The sequence below is a fragment of the Photinus pyralis genome, unplaced genomic scaffold, assembly GCF_008802855.1.
Source record: "Photinus pyralis isolate 1611_PpyrPB1 unplaced genomic scaffold, Ppyr1.3 Ppyr1.4_LG6, whole genome shotgun sequence".
Lineage (NCBI taxonomy): Eukaryota > Metazoa > Arthropoda > Insecta > Coleoptera > Lampyridae > Photinus > Photinus pyralis.
Window position 1 is genome coordinate 8,785,503 of NW_022170663.1, and position 16,993 is coordinate 8,802,495.

At 35.3% G+C, this 16,993-nt stretch overlaps 1 protein-coding gene across 5 annotated transcripts in view; it reads left to right on the plus strand.

Annotated features, from left to right (window-relative positions):
- Positions 1-16,993, plus strand: part of LOC116174202 (rab11 family-interacting protein 4) — a 64,038-nt gene that overhangs the window by 28,495 nt on the left and 18,550 nt on the right. For 2 of the 5 annotated variants that reach the window (XM_031492081.1, XM_031492082.1), the window contains exon 1: positions 9,765-9,943. The exons of the other annotated variants lie outside the window; for them this stretch is intronic. The gene's annotated coding sequence lies outside the window, so the exon portion shown is untranslated. Of the gene's footprint in view, positions 1-9,764; positions 9,944-16,993 lie in introns of those variants that run through there. 5 annotated transcript variants of the gene reach the window in all.

The following is a 16,993-nucleotide window of genomic DNA, read 5'->3' on the forward strand; positions in this document are numbered from 1 at the left end:
TAGTTTCTCACCAATGTTGAAGGCACTGCACTGCAAGTTAATATACGGATAACCGCACTGTTATTAATTAATTAATATGGGAATATTTGATGTCAACGTCTAAGCGCGAGATGAACACGTCTAGTCACTTAGACTTGCGAAACTCATTTTACGATAATAGCTCTAGGGACTTCATTGATTACAAGGAAGGAAAAAAGAGCTATTGAAAACTTTCCACGATAGGGTTTAAGTGACAGTCCTACCGAATCAGGGCCATTGGCCCGTATGAATAAAAATAAGCAAATGCTTATACTTGCAAAATTCAAAGTAAATACTCGTAAGTGCTCCTTCGCACTGGGCGACTTAGCAGCGCTTCTAAGCAGAAGGACAGGATGTAGTGCAGCGCTGCTAAACCATGCTAAACAGACCAGTATGAAGGGGCAGTTACGAGTATTTATTTTGAATTTTGCAAGTATAAGCATTTGCTTACTTTTATTCATACGGGCCATGTTTCTCATTCGTATACCGTGTCAGTTGTGAATTCGCTTTAGTGGCAATCGTAGCTAGAAGGTCTGAGGTTTACCCCTTTTATTTTGGCTCGAAAACCAGTTTCAACAGAAGCATCATCAGATATTAAAAATTAAAGCTTATGGTAGTACAAGAACAAATTCTCCGGCTCGTGTGGTGCAGTTCAGTTAAAGCTGAACTGTGATGCTAAGGGTCCCTGGTTCTGTCATGGATATTTGTAAATGTATAGTAGGTTGGGTTGGTAGAGCAGCCTTGGCTGAAACCCTGCCCACTCAAAAATAAAGGCAAAATCAAATAAAAAATATAAAAAATAAAATATTTTACGCCCGCAAATAAAACAAACAACATCCCAACTAACGCACAAGTCGACAACAAACATCGTAATTGAATTTAAAGTCAATTTTTTACAAGTTGTTAAAATATAAAATATTACATGCACCTGTGGAAAAATCCACACCATCTACCTACGCATAGACGAATCTATAATATGGAAGTACTTACCAAATCTTGAAGCTGCCCTAAATTCTAAACACCATGTACATTAACCTCAAAATAATGAAAGCCACCCACACATGTAGAGAATTCACTTCTATCTACTAAGCAACATACGCGTATTAACACTCTGTACTCATCTTCAACGTTCTCTTAAAAAATATAAAATCCTCTCTGTAGTGAAAATATGTTAACATTAGTTAAGCTAAATGGCGAATTCCCCAAAACGATTGCAACATAATTACTTAATTAGTAAAAAAGCGACATTTGCAATAAAAATTCTACGTACATCCAATAACATTACATAGGTACATATAACTCTCACCAGGAAAGATTGTCGGTCACAGCACACCTTTTGTCGATCTACAATCTATGTTTTTCTTAAGATGCGAGCGACTTCCGGAATAGGATCGCGCCAATGTTGAACGAAAAGTCTTTTTGTTCAACATTGACACGATACTATCCCGGAAGTCGCTCACATCTTTGAATAATGTAGATTGTAGACCGGGATCAAGTGTTCTCTAACCGGTAAACTTTCCTGGTGAGAGGTTTATGTACTATTAGGTTGAACTACTCTGCGATCAAAAATGAGTTGCTGTCGAGTGACCTTTGGAATTTTTGTTTACATGGTAAATCGTATTTAACTTGAATTTCCAAAGGCGACTCGACAGCAACTCATTTTTGATCGCCCGTTATCTGTAGGTATCAAACAAAAACTACTCTTTCAGTAAGTACGGTTACTTAGCCTAAACTTCGCCACCTTCTCCTTTTAGCTCGAGTAAGAAAGTATTATGCGCACTCGCTCGCGAAACTTCGTTTAATTGCAGCACTTCCCGCAAACATATTTCCAGGGTCGTGGCATGCATAAAACCTGGAACTCGCTGATGTTCTACAATTTTTAGAGAGGGGGTAGTGGATTCCTTTAGGAGCCACAACGCATTAAAAAAAGGTTAACTCAGTTTTTTAGAAAAGTTGGAAAAAATGGGTGCTTGTAAAAATGTTTCTATTGGACCGATTTTGTTTGTTCATCTTTTGATCGACGCAGAATTTTGTTTTCTTTAATTTACTAAAAAAAACTGTTATTATACATAAAATATGTACATTTTTCAAGTTTTAAGCGAAAAACTGAAAAAAGTTCAAACATTTTGAGGTTTTTCGGCTGCCAAAAGTTGTGCCGGGAAAAAATTGGTGTGTACTCTTCAAATACATGTTATTTGGGCCCAAATGGATAAATTCGTTTACACTACCTTTTGCAGGAATCGGCCCTTTGACTGCTCCCCATACTGGACTAATAGGTATACATTTAAGAAAATTCCTGCACATACATATAACCTGGCATATAACTATAAGCATCTGTGCTATAAGCAATTTAAAATTATAGTAGTATACAAAAATCATCGCCCCTGAACAGTTTGGCGTCGTAACCCTTGATTCGAATTGGGAGTTTTTAATGTTTACTAAAATCGTTGAGTGAAAAAGAGCTAAAATTCAAATTTGGTGTTTAAGTCGTCTTCTATTCTTACTTCGTAGGATTATAGTGTACCTAGTTGTAATCTTTTCCGTTATCCAAACAATGTATCTTTATATCAGTTTACTGCACCGGATGCTACTCATCCCACATGTTCAATTTGTTATGTTGTTAACATATCCTGACATGTGTTTGAAGGGCATTATTTCCTAGTCATGATTAGGTACATCAAGAAGTTCACAAATAAAAGACGCGCCTTGCGTACCGTATACACATAAACACATCGGATCAAACTGTATTCCAAACAAAACGCTGTTTATTTCATCTGTTTAATTTAAAGAACGCCTTTAGAAGCCGTCGATGACATTAACAGTAAACGAAATCGTTCTTTTTTTTATTTTAACGCGTATAGAGTACAAGGAAATCCTGCTTCAGTTCATTGTCGGCCGATAAAAACGTTTGAGCTTCTATTTTCATATCAACTTCCGTGTCTTTCACGAATCTCTTCGTCTCTTAGCCCTGTGACTATACCTACCTTCCAATATTTCAAGTGGTGCGTGGTTGAAAAGTTTTCCTTCCTGGAATTTAGAACGATAGTAGTAGAAGTCAATGGTCTCGTCTGTTCTGAATTCTAATCGGGCCGTCTTTTGTGTACTAATATGATTACTATGCACCACACGAATTTTATAATTGGCAGCTTTTATTTTCCGCACTTGGCACCTGTTTATGCTACTCTTGCTTCTTATTTATGTTTGCACTGATTTAATTAAAAATAATTTTGGTTAGAGTTGGACAGGCGATTCTCAAGAACATGCTGCTTAGATAGTCATTTACCCACAATTTCAATGAATATCACGTCGATGAATATGGTCGTTAATGCACCGATTTTATCGTCTTTAAACTTTATCACGTAACTTACATAGCAACTCGTAGATGAGGCGTGCGTCCATTCCGAGAAGCTTTTTATTGGTAGCCATAGCTTACATTACCAAGGAAATGATTCTTTTCTGCCTTTAATGGGTGTACACTCAAGGCTCCACAAGTTTGTTGGGGTGCACGCAATATTGTTTATGTTTAATTTTAATCCTAATCCAACTTACATGGTCAATAACATTTTCAGAATGAAACAACCAACGAATCATTTATTATCCAGCTATAGTACGTATAACAGGTATTGGAACGTCTCAAAAAAACAGGTGGGCCATTAGTGCGTGGGTGGAAGATTGTGAATTTATTAACGCTCATATTTAAAATGCATTGTCAAGGCATGGTGAAGGACTCTTGGCTACAACCTAAAAATATGTTCCAACGACATTGCAATTATACAGGGTGATCTATATCAAAGCTGCCTTTGTTTTGAATAAATAATAATAATAATATTTGTTTATTTGCAAAATGTACATATAATCAGGAAGCAACATAACGTCAAATACAGTCAATACAAGAAGCTGGAAGACGAAGACTCAACGATGAAGAAATTCTTCTACACAATAAGGTTCAATATTTAACACTAGGTGGTGCACCAATTGTTTGAACTGTTTTACGTTTTTCACATTTCGAATGCCATGCCAAGAGGAAGATTGTTGAACATTTTAATGCACGCGTAGTAGCACCCTTTTTCAGTCATTCACAATTTATGCCCTGGATAGTTATATAATGCCGCATTTTTACGAGTATCGTAATTGTGATTTATTTTGTTTAAATTGAAGATATTTTTATTTTTGAATATAAACAAGCAGATTTCGTAGATGTAGAGTCCGAATGAAGTTAGAATTGCATGATTTCTGAACACTCCCCTACACGATTCACGATATTTCAACCCGTACATCGTTCTAATGACATTTTTTTGTATCTTAAAAACATTATTATGATCAACGCCTTGTCCCCAAAACATAATGCCAAATCTAAGTCTACTCTCAAAGTTAGCATGATACACAATTTTTAACGTGCGCTCATCCAAGTATTGCTTCATGACTCTTATAGAGTACAAAATAGAGTTTAGTTTAGAGCATAAGCAGTCAATATGAGTAGACCATTTTAAGTTGTCTTGGACTGTGATTCCTAGGAATTCGATGGTTATTGAAAGTGGTATAGACTTTCCTTTAATGTTAATGTCCACTGGTACGGAAGCCGTCTACTGCCGTCGATGGGATTTAAAAAGAACGCATTTTGTTTGGTTCTCATTAAGAAGAAGTTTGTTAGTAACAAAATAGGATATAACTTCACGTAACGCTCGCTCCGCCTTTTGTTTGAGGTTTTCATATTGATCCGAGTGTACGACAATATTGGTATCATCTGCGTAGTTAATGATGGTTCCAATACCTTTGACTGTATCGCTGATATCGTTAATCAGTATCGTAAATAGCAGGGGACCAATTATACTCCCCTGCGCGATGCCGGTGAGAACTGAAGCTATCGAAGATAATTGAAGTGAGCCAGCCCTTTCAATCGATACCATTTGCTGGCGATTTTGTAAAAACGAATGAACCCATCTTTGCGCAGCTCCTCTAATGCCGTATTTGTTCAGTTTCGCCAGTAATATTTCATGATTCACAAGGTCGTAAGCTTTTGACATATCGAGGAATAACCCCAACGTAATATCACCATTCTCAAACGATTGTAGAACGCTATTTGTCAAGTTGAAGACAGCCGTAGTAATAGATCGTCCTTTAATATACCCATGTTGGCATGGAGAGAAAAGACAATGTGCTTCAAAAAAGGAAACCATTCGACTGTACATTACGCGCTCGACGATTTTTGAGAAGGTTGATAGAATACTTATTGGTGGATAGTTAGAGGGAGAACGAGGATAAAAAAAACCCTGTATATTATTCAATATTTCGATTCCTTTGTCAATTTCAGTGTAACCTTATGTATCACACATGAAACCTAAAAGGTGTCGTTTTGCCGCAATTCGTCATTTTAGGTAGATTTCTATCTACCTATTGTAATGGTACCAGTAGATTATACACAAGACCATTTTTGTTCGCAATTTAATGTAGATTATTTTTGTATACACTTCTCGCGCCAAATCCCACAGTTTTCTAAATATTTAAGAAAAACTAAACAAAAACTACTGATTTACCATCTATCTTCCCCCTCCCATCCAAACCCGACTCTTAAAATGTTGTAACTTTTTACTAAACAATATGTGGACTGTATAGAACAATTTGCAGTTGGAAGGAAACTTTTGCTGTGGATGTATTAATTAATTGTGCGGCGTGCTGCTGTTCTAAAAATCTGGAATTGATATCAAAATTCAAATTAATTAGGCGCGCTTCTAGTGACATCCGGCCCAATCTAATCAGACGAAGTTTGCTGCAACAGATAAGCTTAGTTACCGGAATTTATCTTCTCTCAAGTGGTCGGGTTGATATTTCCAAATTCGGTTGCCCATTGTTACCTGGAATTTAGGGTCATTCGCAAAAGGTCTGGGATAACGAAACAAATTGCACGACCGTGCAGTTTTTAATGTTCGTTATAAATTTACCATAGAAAACAAAATCTGCGAATAATGACTGATCATGTCTGAAATTCTAAAATATTAATTTGTCCTCTTCTTCCTGGCAAGAGAGTTTTCGGCGGCTACGTTACGTTACAGCTGAGGTGTTCCAAGGTATATTTATACAATGCATGACCAAAAGACATCAATATTTAACACCGATTTCGTTGAGAAACGCCCAAACACATTCCTTAATGATTAAGAAGTGAATTTCTTGAATTCTTGATGCCCACATGCATGTGGAGGCTTGATGTCCAAGAAATGATTCTGTGAATTTTCGATCATCATTTGTATTTTGTTCAATAGGTGGTCAACATCGTATTTATGCACTGATTTCATTCATTAATAAAAACGTGGAACCTCTGTACTAACTGAATGAACCTAGATAGTGATGCTTCACAACATTCATCTGCATTTAGGTAACAACAATGGTCAACATTTGTCATTATTAAAATAAAATTTTGAAAAGTATTGTTACAATATAATTAAAGTGAGTAGATAAGTCAAAAGTACGTTGGCGCATGATGAATTTACATGTATTGGGTTGGGTGTGAATTATGATATTCAGGTTAATGTTTCCCAAATAGGAATGTGTCGGTAATAATTAGTGTATCTATTGTTAGGTAGTAACGATTGTTACACAATAACTTCTCAAACTATATATTGTAAACTTACTACTAGTTTCATTTTACTATTCAGCCTTTGGAGGTTCGATTTTTAAATTTATTTGTTAACGGTTTACTCCGGGTCTTTTGCGTTCGGTATCATATGGCAACTATAGCTACATGAGTGTTGGTCCAAAAGTGTCAACATTGGTATTTATAGGTCAATTTCGGTGAGATCTCGATACCCGGAGAGTGAATTTCATGTACTTTTAATATAATAATAATGCTCGTATTTATCAGTGAAATCGTTCTTTATGTCCAAATTTAGGTGGCAAAAGATTTTCATGATCTTATTATAAGCTGAACACCACCTCCAAATTTCGCTCACCTGCTTTTACAAGCATTAACAATTAAATGAACGCAGGACGACATGAAATCACGTCGTGCTCCGAACCATGCCCTCGCTTGCAGTTCTCAATGAATAAATGTCAACCAGAGGTCAACAGATCCCAAATTCGCTCTATAGATTAGATAATTCGAAAAAACCAAATTCTCCGATCACTTATACTCGTATATTAATTTTATTAACTTTTTTAGCTACCGATCCCGTTACAACTAACCTGGCCACCCCTTTATCCTACTCCTGGTAAACAATAACAAATTTTACCAGTTATTTGAAACACAATTTGCAAGCTTGTAATTAGAGTTCATGAACCCAACTACAAGACAATCACTTGTTACTATTCAAAATTATAACAATTTAAATCTCTTTACCCTTAAAGTCACGATAATGGATTGACTACACAAATAAAAATGATGCTATTACCTTACTTTGCAAGTTTATGATTTCGACATATTGTGCGCATCCGGCTTAATTACAGGACGGTTTTACAAGCGTGTTTTCGGAACTCATTGAATGGAAAATTTGGTACTCCATTCAAGCAGGTGATGTCAGCGACCAGGTTACGTCATAAATACAGTCCACATCTCTATTTAGTTGCAAAGACGCGAGACTCAATTTTGTATTGTCGGCAATTTGCAACTTATTTTTTGTAGCCACTTTTTTATTTAATTGAAACGTTCCTCATTCGATTTATTCGTTTAATCAACTGGATGTTGCTCGAAAGTTGTAATTCAGCCTCCATTGGTTTGCGGGTATTGCTAAAGCTGACGACATAATTCCCTGCCGCACATACAAATTTGAACAATATGAATCAATAGACTAATCAGGGATTGTTTTTTAACTCACAAAACTCACAAACTCATAAAAAGCGCAAACAAAATCGGGAAACACAAGTTGGCATCTACCGAATATTGTCAGAACAGACACGAACTATTTCAATTTGATAAACAAAGTATTCTACAATAAAGACCGTAGCAAATTGAAATTTCTGTGATAGAATCGTGACATCACACCGGCAAACACTTAATAGCCAAACTGTAGTGAAAAGTTCGAGATCATAAGTGCATTCGTGCAAATTCGTACTGAGAACTATCGCATAAATTTATACAATTACAAGCGGACGTTTCTGGCAAACAAATCATAGTTGAAGTGGCGTTTCGATTAATAAAAACTCTTAATTCGAAAGCGAAAATGAACCAGCCTTGAACTCGTTTGACCTTTTAAGTACTCTAATAATAACTATTACTACTACTGTTTGAATGCAGTCGAGATAGATAGAAAGCTCATTGTTCGATCATTTCTATGTAAGAAAATGAAAACAAAAGGGATGTATTATATTTAATAACTACGCTTGGAGTCCTCTAGAAGGAATTTTGATTATTTTTATTCTTTTGGAATTTGTACTTTAGTTGAAAATCGCGCAAATTACCACCCTTGGGGCGTTTTAATAGAAAACGTGAACGATTATCATTCGTGGTTTAAGTGACTTCGGCCGTGGCCTTCAAAGCAAAATAACTTGAACTGACGAATTATGTGAAAACTACAACGCAAAGATCACTACGCGGTTACTACAGACGCGGTACGCAAAATTTAAATGTAAATTATTTCGTTCTTACAAAATATTCACAAACTTGTGAGTCATTTTCAAAATGCGATGAATGCACTTGTAGTTAACTGCCCGACAACCGGTCACCGAATAGTCGGGCCGTAGGTACTTTTTTGTCCCCTCCTGCAGGCTTGGTTCACGTAAATGGGAATCTGTCCTATGAAGATTGCCGGTGCACCTTTCCATAATGTGATTGAGATGGGATACAAAAAGGCACTGCGATTGGTCCGGATACTAACTTCTATCTTCTGCCTTCTTCTTCGGGAAATACTTTCTATCGTTGAACTGGTGATGACGATGCGATTATAGGACTGCTAATGCCTTTTTGGAGCAAGCTTAAATGTTAAGTGTTCTCAATTTACAATCACACTGGAAGAAACGTCAACTTCCCGCCCACTAAGATTTTAAATGAACTTGTGACGTTACCTCATTACCTGTGACCTAGTACTTAAATTACGTATAGCTAACGTAATAAGTAATTATTCAGTTGACTACCTACATACGTAAGATTCTTTTGGAAAAAATAAATTATTAGACTCGTTACAAGTGTGTTTGGTATATCACGATTTCACGAAAATGCGTTTTGTCATTTACTCAATGAAATTTTTGCGAAAAGGCATTGGTTTTAGCAACATTTTTTCTTGCTACTTTAATGGGGCTATCACCTACCAAGGAATTACCGTTAACGAGCCTTTTTCACTTAACAGTTGTTGAGATCTGGTCTTCATACCCAATAAATGAAGAACAAACTTCTTCCAAGTGTTATGTAGAAACTAGAAACGAATGATTGAGTGTGGTATGCACGCAACTACCTTGAGAGCCTCCGCAAACATTAGCATTACCGTGTAAATATTTGTGCTGCGATTTTCTATTTTTTACCTATATAAAAGCACCTGCACAGCTTCGCCAGATCTAATACCATCAATCATCGTCTGCAGTGCACTTTCTCCGCGTTAAAAGTGAAGACGATGTCCCCGATCCATAAAAGCATCTTAACAGTGTGAAACATGCGGCGCGGCCTCCTTTAATTGCCTTCAAACAGCCTTGTTAAGATGAAATTGATACAAATAAAACTTTAATTCCTTCTAACTTTCGTCACACGCGCTCAATACTTATTTTCATTTCGAATTTGTTTAGAATCTATCAGCGTGATACTCGTTACGCGGTTAGTAGTAGATATCGTGCGGCTGTTTGCCTTCAGTTCACCGGGAGTTACCGGCAGCAGAAGGAGCGGCCTCGCAACGGTAGCAACATTTTTTTCCATTATTTTTTCGCGAGTGCGGTGGACAGTTTTACGTTGTACCTGTACAGTTAGTGCCATTTTCGCATAAAGCAAAAAATCGGGTGTTTTGAAAAAGATGTGAATATAAATTGTATTTATTAAGAATGTATGGCGTAGAAGATCATCTCCTTTAATCACTTTAAATTCAGCGGTGCATCACATTCCTTGCGTTAAATTGGGCTAATGGAGCGCATGAGTTATCTTCACAATGAGAGGATTAAAATATAAATTGATTCTTCTTAAAAAAATGATGAGTGACGCGTTCGTCAATTAATTTTATAGCTAGTATTTGGCCTCTCGTCCTCTTTAATTTTAGGATGAGGGTACCTAAATTTGATTCTCTGTCATTGAAGTGAATCAATTGCAATTTCCGTATTTTATTCAAGTTGCTTCAATGCTGTGTAAATTTTCCGTAATGATTCTACAGGGTGTCCCAATCGAGGTCCCTATACATTACATATTATTTTATTTCAAAACAAAAACTTTTTTTGCAAATTGTCTATCCAATTTTGAGTACTTGTTTACGGGTGGCTCTCCAAACGAAACATTTGCACAACTCAAACGCCACACCCTCACTTGCAGAAACATTTACAAAATACAACGTAACATTCAATCTTAGTTTAAGAAAATTAGATAATGGGGGGGGGGGGCACTAACTTTCTAACGTCACCTCGGACTATATCTCGGCCTATATTTAAACTTCCGACTCAAAAAACTTCGTAAATTGCAGAAGTCTCAAAATCTCAAAAACGCCTGAACCGATTTTGATTGAATTTGGGGTGCATATAGGTTTGCATGAGGATTCACAAGCGTGCTATTTTGGTTTCGGCCCGTTACCATCTTTAGGGTTTTTGAGAGTCAAAAATCTTTTTTGTAATTTTTTTTCGCATACGCCTTACAGTTTTTTGTGAGTTTTTTAGTTTTTGAGACATTTTGAGACAAATGTAGAGTTTCATGAACTCTACAGAAAAGTTTTAAACCCTTTTAGTGTAAGATTCGAAATTAAACCACCAGAGGGCGTTTTGTAAATAGATTTCTTGAATTTTTTAAATAAAAAATTGCAGCGAAAAATGTTAATCGAAAAAAATTGCGTCGTGACCAGCTCTACAAAAAAAAATCATACACTTTTTGGGAGTTACAAATAAATGAGTCAGAGGGCGTTTTGTAAAAGCTTACCTACCGTTCTTCATTTAAAATTGGTTTTTGTAACCCCGTTCCCTCTTTGGCACCTTTTATACGCTTCGTTTATGGGCTCTTTAAATATGTCTCTCATTTTTTCTCGCTCCATCATAGCTTTTTGCGTGTCCATCAGGCCCCTACATCTCTTACTTTCATACCTTCTTCAGACCTCGTTGGTCTTCTTCAAGAGGCATAGATTTTTACCACCCGTACGTTAGTAAGAGAGGTATATGCGCCAGCGACAGCAAATTTCTTTCTTTACGGCTGGTGTAACAATTTTTGGTATCTTGGAAATTTGTTGTGTGCGGTTTCGCAACATGCAAATAACGAATCGAAAGCTAGTTTTTCAAATTAAAAAAAAACTACAATAATTGGCAGTGTAGAAACAGTTGGAATTGAATGAAGTTTTAAAATTAAAAACAAAACTGTCAAAACAGTTTTTTTTTCATGCGCATTTAATCGTCGAAATCACGTGAGAATATTCGAAAATATCGAATGTAGCCTAAAGGCAGATTTTTAAATATTTTTTTAACGCATTTGTGAGAATGATGGCAGTTGAAATTTTTTTAAATTACGTTTCATGTTCATACACCGCGATTCCAAGTTTGATTCTGCGTGGGTGCACAATCTTGAAGTGGGAATTTTGGGAAAAAAATCAGAAACTGAAAACCTAGGCAAATCTGTTTTCGTTTCGTCCCCTATGAGCCTATGCGATATAGTTGTAGCAAAAAATATCCTTATTTTAGGATATAGTTTGACCACTAGAGGGCGTTTCTTTGATGGCCCATAACTTTTTAGTTATTACAAAATCAACATTGGTTTTTGAAAATAACGTTCGCAAATCAATTTTTGCCAAAAATTCTACTAATTTCATTTAGCGTATGGTAATTCGTAAATTTAATATGTTACATTTTTTATATGGAACACTCGGTATAAATTCACATTTTTTGGTCCTTACAATTCGGCTTTCAAAAATTTAGGACTATAACGCTGTCTTGAAAGAAAACAGTTTGCTATATAAAAATTTGCGAATTACTGAAAATTAAAAGTGCAAAAGATAAAGACACAACATTTCAAGTCAGTTCAACCCTAATTCCTGGAAATTCAGAAAACATTGTTATAGTTCTTGGACCCCAACGTATTTTTGCCTATTTTTCGAGCTATTTTTTTTATTAAAAAAATCGGTCCGTTTCATTTTTAGCGCATTTTTGAAAAAAAATACGCCATTATATTCGTTATGGCTGGCTGGCCGGCTGTACGGCTGAGATCTCAGCAACTACAATAGCTAGAGACTACAAATTTTCACTAAAAGCTTTCTGCTATAGTGTAGATGTGCAGGCTCTAGTCTATTTTGAGTTAGATTACTTCTGAGATCGATAATTGAAGAAAATAATTTCGATATGGTTTTCGGAGGTGCTATAATTTTACCGTTAGATAGCGCTACCAATAAAAAAACTTAATTATTTACTTTGTGATTTATTTTCCAAAATAAAGACGCACTCTCAATTGAAATTAAATAAAATTAGTTATTTAACGCAGCCAAAATTACTCGTGAGATCGATAATTTCGCTAATAAAATACTGACCTGTATTACCAAAAATGCGCTTTAATCATGCATATGTTGATTTACAACTTGTTTGTATAATCATCTTTTTTATGATCTTACAGACGCCATATTGTATTTTTACGCAATGAGTTAGAGGACAATAAAAATAAAAATTATGGCGTGTCAATGTATGCCTTGAGCTAAATTTACAAGAAAAATTTCAAAATCAATAATTAATTTATTTCTCAGCAAAACATCCGCGGGTAACTAGATCTTACTGAATCAACGTGGTGATGATGGTGATGCCGAGGGTGATGTATTCGAATGAATTTCTTTTTAGTGGACTAAACTTTCAAAAAATAAAAGTGCACTTTTTCGCTCTTGATGTCTGTCTGTCTGAGTCACATACGCTTCGAAACTACACCACTTACAGACTTGGTATTGGTGTCATTTGATTAGAAATTAAAAATTATTTCATTTTTTGTATTCTCGTTAAGATATGAAATGTCCTTAAGGGCTATTAAAATCGAAAAAAACAAATTTGAAAGGGTACTCTTCGCCTCTTTTTTTAAAATCCAATGTGGCGTCCATAAGAAATAAGAAAGTAGTAGCATGTAGCTTCTATGTCTGTTGGCGTGTTATAGAAATTCTATCAGATTCGCATTCTCCGAAAAAAGTGCCCGTAGAAGGTGCTAACAGGAACCATCCACATTTGACCGTTAACGCTAGGAAAAATAAAAGCAAAATTAAACTTTTTTAAGTTTTCGGTGAGTTATTTTCCAAAATTTTTCAAAAAGTTAAAATGCGATTTTCATCCACAAAAAGAGGAAACTTTGCTTCCTTTAACCTTCTCTGTATCACTTACCGTTACGGAGATCGCAATGGTGAACCAAGAATTTGAACCACGCTGTACATGTCCCCGATTTTTTTTGTTTTCTGTGGATTCCTTTGACATTCGACTCTCATTCAGAAAAATTCCAAAAATTTTAACGTGAAAATTTAAAAAAATTCAAAATGGTTCGACAACATACAGAATATTGCAATATAGTTTTGTTTACGTATAAATGCGAAAAGGTGAAAATTAGGTGTTGCCAATTTTTCCCAAAGTTTTCAATTTTTCCGTTTTTTTTCTGGAAAAACTGGTAGGTAATCAGAATTATTTTAGAAACATGGTGTGCACAATTTACTCCAAGATTTTTTTCGGTATCTTTTATGATAAGTACCTAAAGGAATCATGATCCGAGGAGTATTAGTTGCTACACCCTGTATAAGATAAATGAAAGATACACTCTATGTCGTATTCACTCATATTAAATGATATTGAGTTAATGACAATGTTTCACTAAGTCATCGGTGTATTGATAATAATTTTAATTGATAGTCACTGAAATCATGCATGATTGTTATTGCTACACTTCGCAATTCGCTATGTTTTACGAGCATGTTGACTGTTTCAATTAGTATTCTGCTTACAATGTTAAAACGATTGTTTTTCTTACAATTATGAAGAGATGACACATTTTGTTGAAACCAGTACCGTGCTTATCGAAGTCTTGCATTCGTTATAATTCAACGCATGTTGTCATACGTCGAATACAAAATATTAGGCACCTACTAGCTAATAATTATTTAGTTATTCTTGATTTTTACCAATAGTGGCAATAGTTTTTCAAAAATCACAAAAGAAATGGGCAAAAGTACAAATTGCCAAAGGGTTTAACGTTAACATTTACAGCTATCTTGAAAGTTTTATTTTTAAAAATAAAATAATATACTTACCATAGCTTATAAATCGACAAAAAAATTAAAATTTTTGTAAATGTCTAAGCGTTAAAAATATCGTATTCCTTTCAGAGACAAGGATTAGTGAAATTAAAGAAAACGTTATTTGTAGGTATGTGATTTATAAAAACATTTCCTAACTTTGCAATTTATTACCTACACTAGCTTATTTTTTAGATTTAGCTGTCAGTTAACATAATTAGATAATTAATTAATAATGATATTAAACGTAAATTACTTTCTACACGTCTGCAACATTTAAAATTTAGGTAAACATACACGTTTAAATGCTAATTCGATCTTCTTTAATTTTCAAATTACAGCGTTAAAACTGGTACCTCATTTTAAATGGACGTAATTAACCTCTTCACAAGTGTACCTAATTATCTCCTCGCGCGCTTTACCGTTTTAACAGCTGCTGAACGTTAGGCCAAGAATGTAATTCGATTCATTTGTAAGACGAAACTGTTATACAGATTTGATGTGGCCAGTAAAATATCTTTGCTTGAATTTAATTCGCAATTTACGTGCCTTAAAAAATACGAAAACTTTAGTAATCTGCTCGGTAGCTAATTAAGTCGGTAATTGCGAGAGATAGAACCTGAATACGTGATGGTAGATTTCATTCCACGAATCGCAATTTTACGTAATTAGTATTCGAGTTGCAAATGTGCTTGCTCTACAGGTGTAACGAAGTAATTTTTTCTGAAGGGTGATCTATTATTCTTGACCATCGATTACAACGTTGGTTGCATTAATTAACATTTTTTAATTGAATAGGTACGTAGATTTAACACAAGATAAAATCTTTTTCGTGCTACGAAGAAAATAACATGAAACAATGTATAAATAATAAAATCTAATAATGGCGAACACACTGTATACTACAAACTGACAGCAGGTAGACGACCGATAACGCTCAAATAGTTGTAGGATTATAGAAACATTTATTAAACAAATGTTTTGTCGTGCGAGGAACCTTATAACCTAAAAATATTTGTAGGCATACACGATGTTCCATAAGAGTGGTGTGTATGTGTATGTCGTCATGTTTTTTTTTAATGGAACACCCTGTATTATGTTTTTGATGCCCATTCACAATAGAAAGTCTTTTCTTATTATAGTACTAAGCGTTTTCTGGATTTTTTTTGTGAAGAATGACAATTCGAGTCGCCAGATAATTTTTGACTGATCTTAAAAGATGTCAATGCGGTTGATATTACATTTGAAAAAGAAAGTATGTAGGTAAGTTAATGTTCTTCACAATGGTCAAAAATTCATTATGGTCCTTAATCAAAGGTTCATGAATCTGGCCAACTTTAAGGTAAAACTCATTTTTTCAATTATTTTGAATTTATCAAATCTGTGCCTGTGGGAAATTTTAAATTTTCGCTATTATGCTGCTTTTTAAATCTTTTATTAAAACCAAAGTGTTCAACATTTCTTTTGTAAGAAACAGTCGCATTCTCGTGAGCCGCCAAAATTCCATTGGACCAGAAATTCTACCTTATCGTAGGAATCTCCAAGTTGAAAAATGGCCACACCTTGGAAAAATGATAACTGCAGCTGGCAGAGAGCTTGCATGAGAAAAAACTCGTTGGTTACCGAAAGGTCAGTGTAAAGTCGCGGAACCTCCCCAAGGTTTTTTTTGTTGATCTTGGGTACGTCTTTATCAGGTGAAATGGTTGAAACGGATATTTTTATTTGGAGGACGCTCACGTCGAAATTGGGTGTATTATGTATTGTGCTTCAATGAGCATAGTTCAGAACCACTTTAGTTTTGACAACCGACCTCTTACCTAGAAGGCAACGATCACAACTACTCAAGGTCCTGCTTGACCCTAGTTCAGAACCATTTGACCTTGACGTTAGCGCATAACCACTTTAGTTTAGGCAAGAACCCCCGTCTATGTTTGACCTTTCAGTGACAGTGATTTTAGCAGAGTTTCGAACCCACGTCCACGTTTCACCTTCACGGTCGGTTGCGGGAAAGCAAATTATAATCAAAATCCTACATTATTTGCCAAGTCTGTTAACAAGAATTTTGACATTTGATTGGCTGCCTACTGCAATATAAAGCCAATCAAATGTCTTAATACCGGATTAAACAATAATCCTGGATTATTTTTTTTGCAACTGGCCGTCAGTGACATTGATTTAGCAGAGTTTCAAACCGACGTCTACGTTTGACCAAGCCAATCAAATGTCTTAATACCGGATTAAACAATAATCCTGGATTATTTTTTTTGCAACTGGCCGTCAGTGACATTGATTTAGCAGAGTTTCAAACCGACGTCTACGTTTGACCTTCCAGTGACATTGATTTTGAATCGGCTATACTCTCGGCTATACTATACTACTACAGGGTGTAAAGTTCTCCATGGAGTTCTTTTCCTTTTTTTTTCATTCAAGGCGGTAACTTTTATTTGTTTTCTTGTCTGTGCACGACTTAACCAGTTTATGTTTTATACAGGTCTTTAGTAATTACATGCGCTTGTATTATTTATTGTTTCATTTCGAACCCCATTTTGAATTTCTTTTTTACGTGCTACAGGTCGCTTCATCTTCCCTTCTTTTTCTTTCCTTCCTGTTTTTACTCAGCGCAAAACGAAACAAACGAA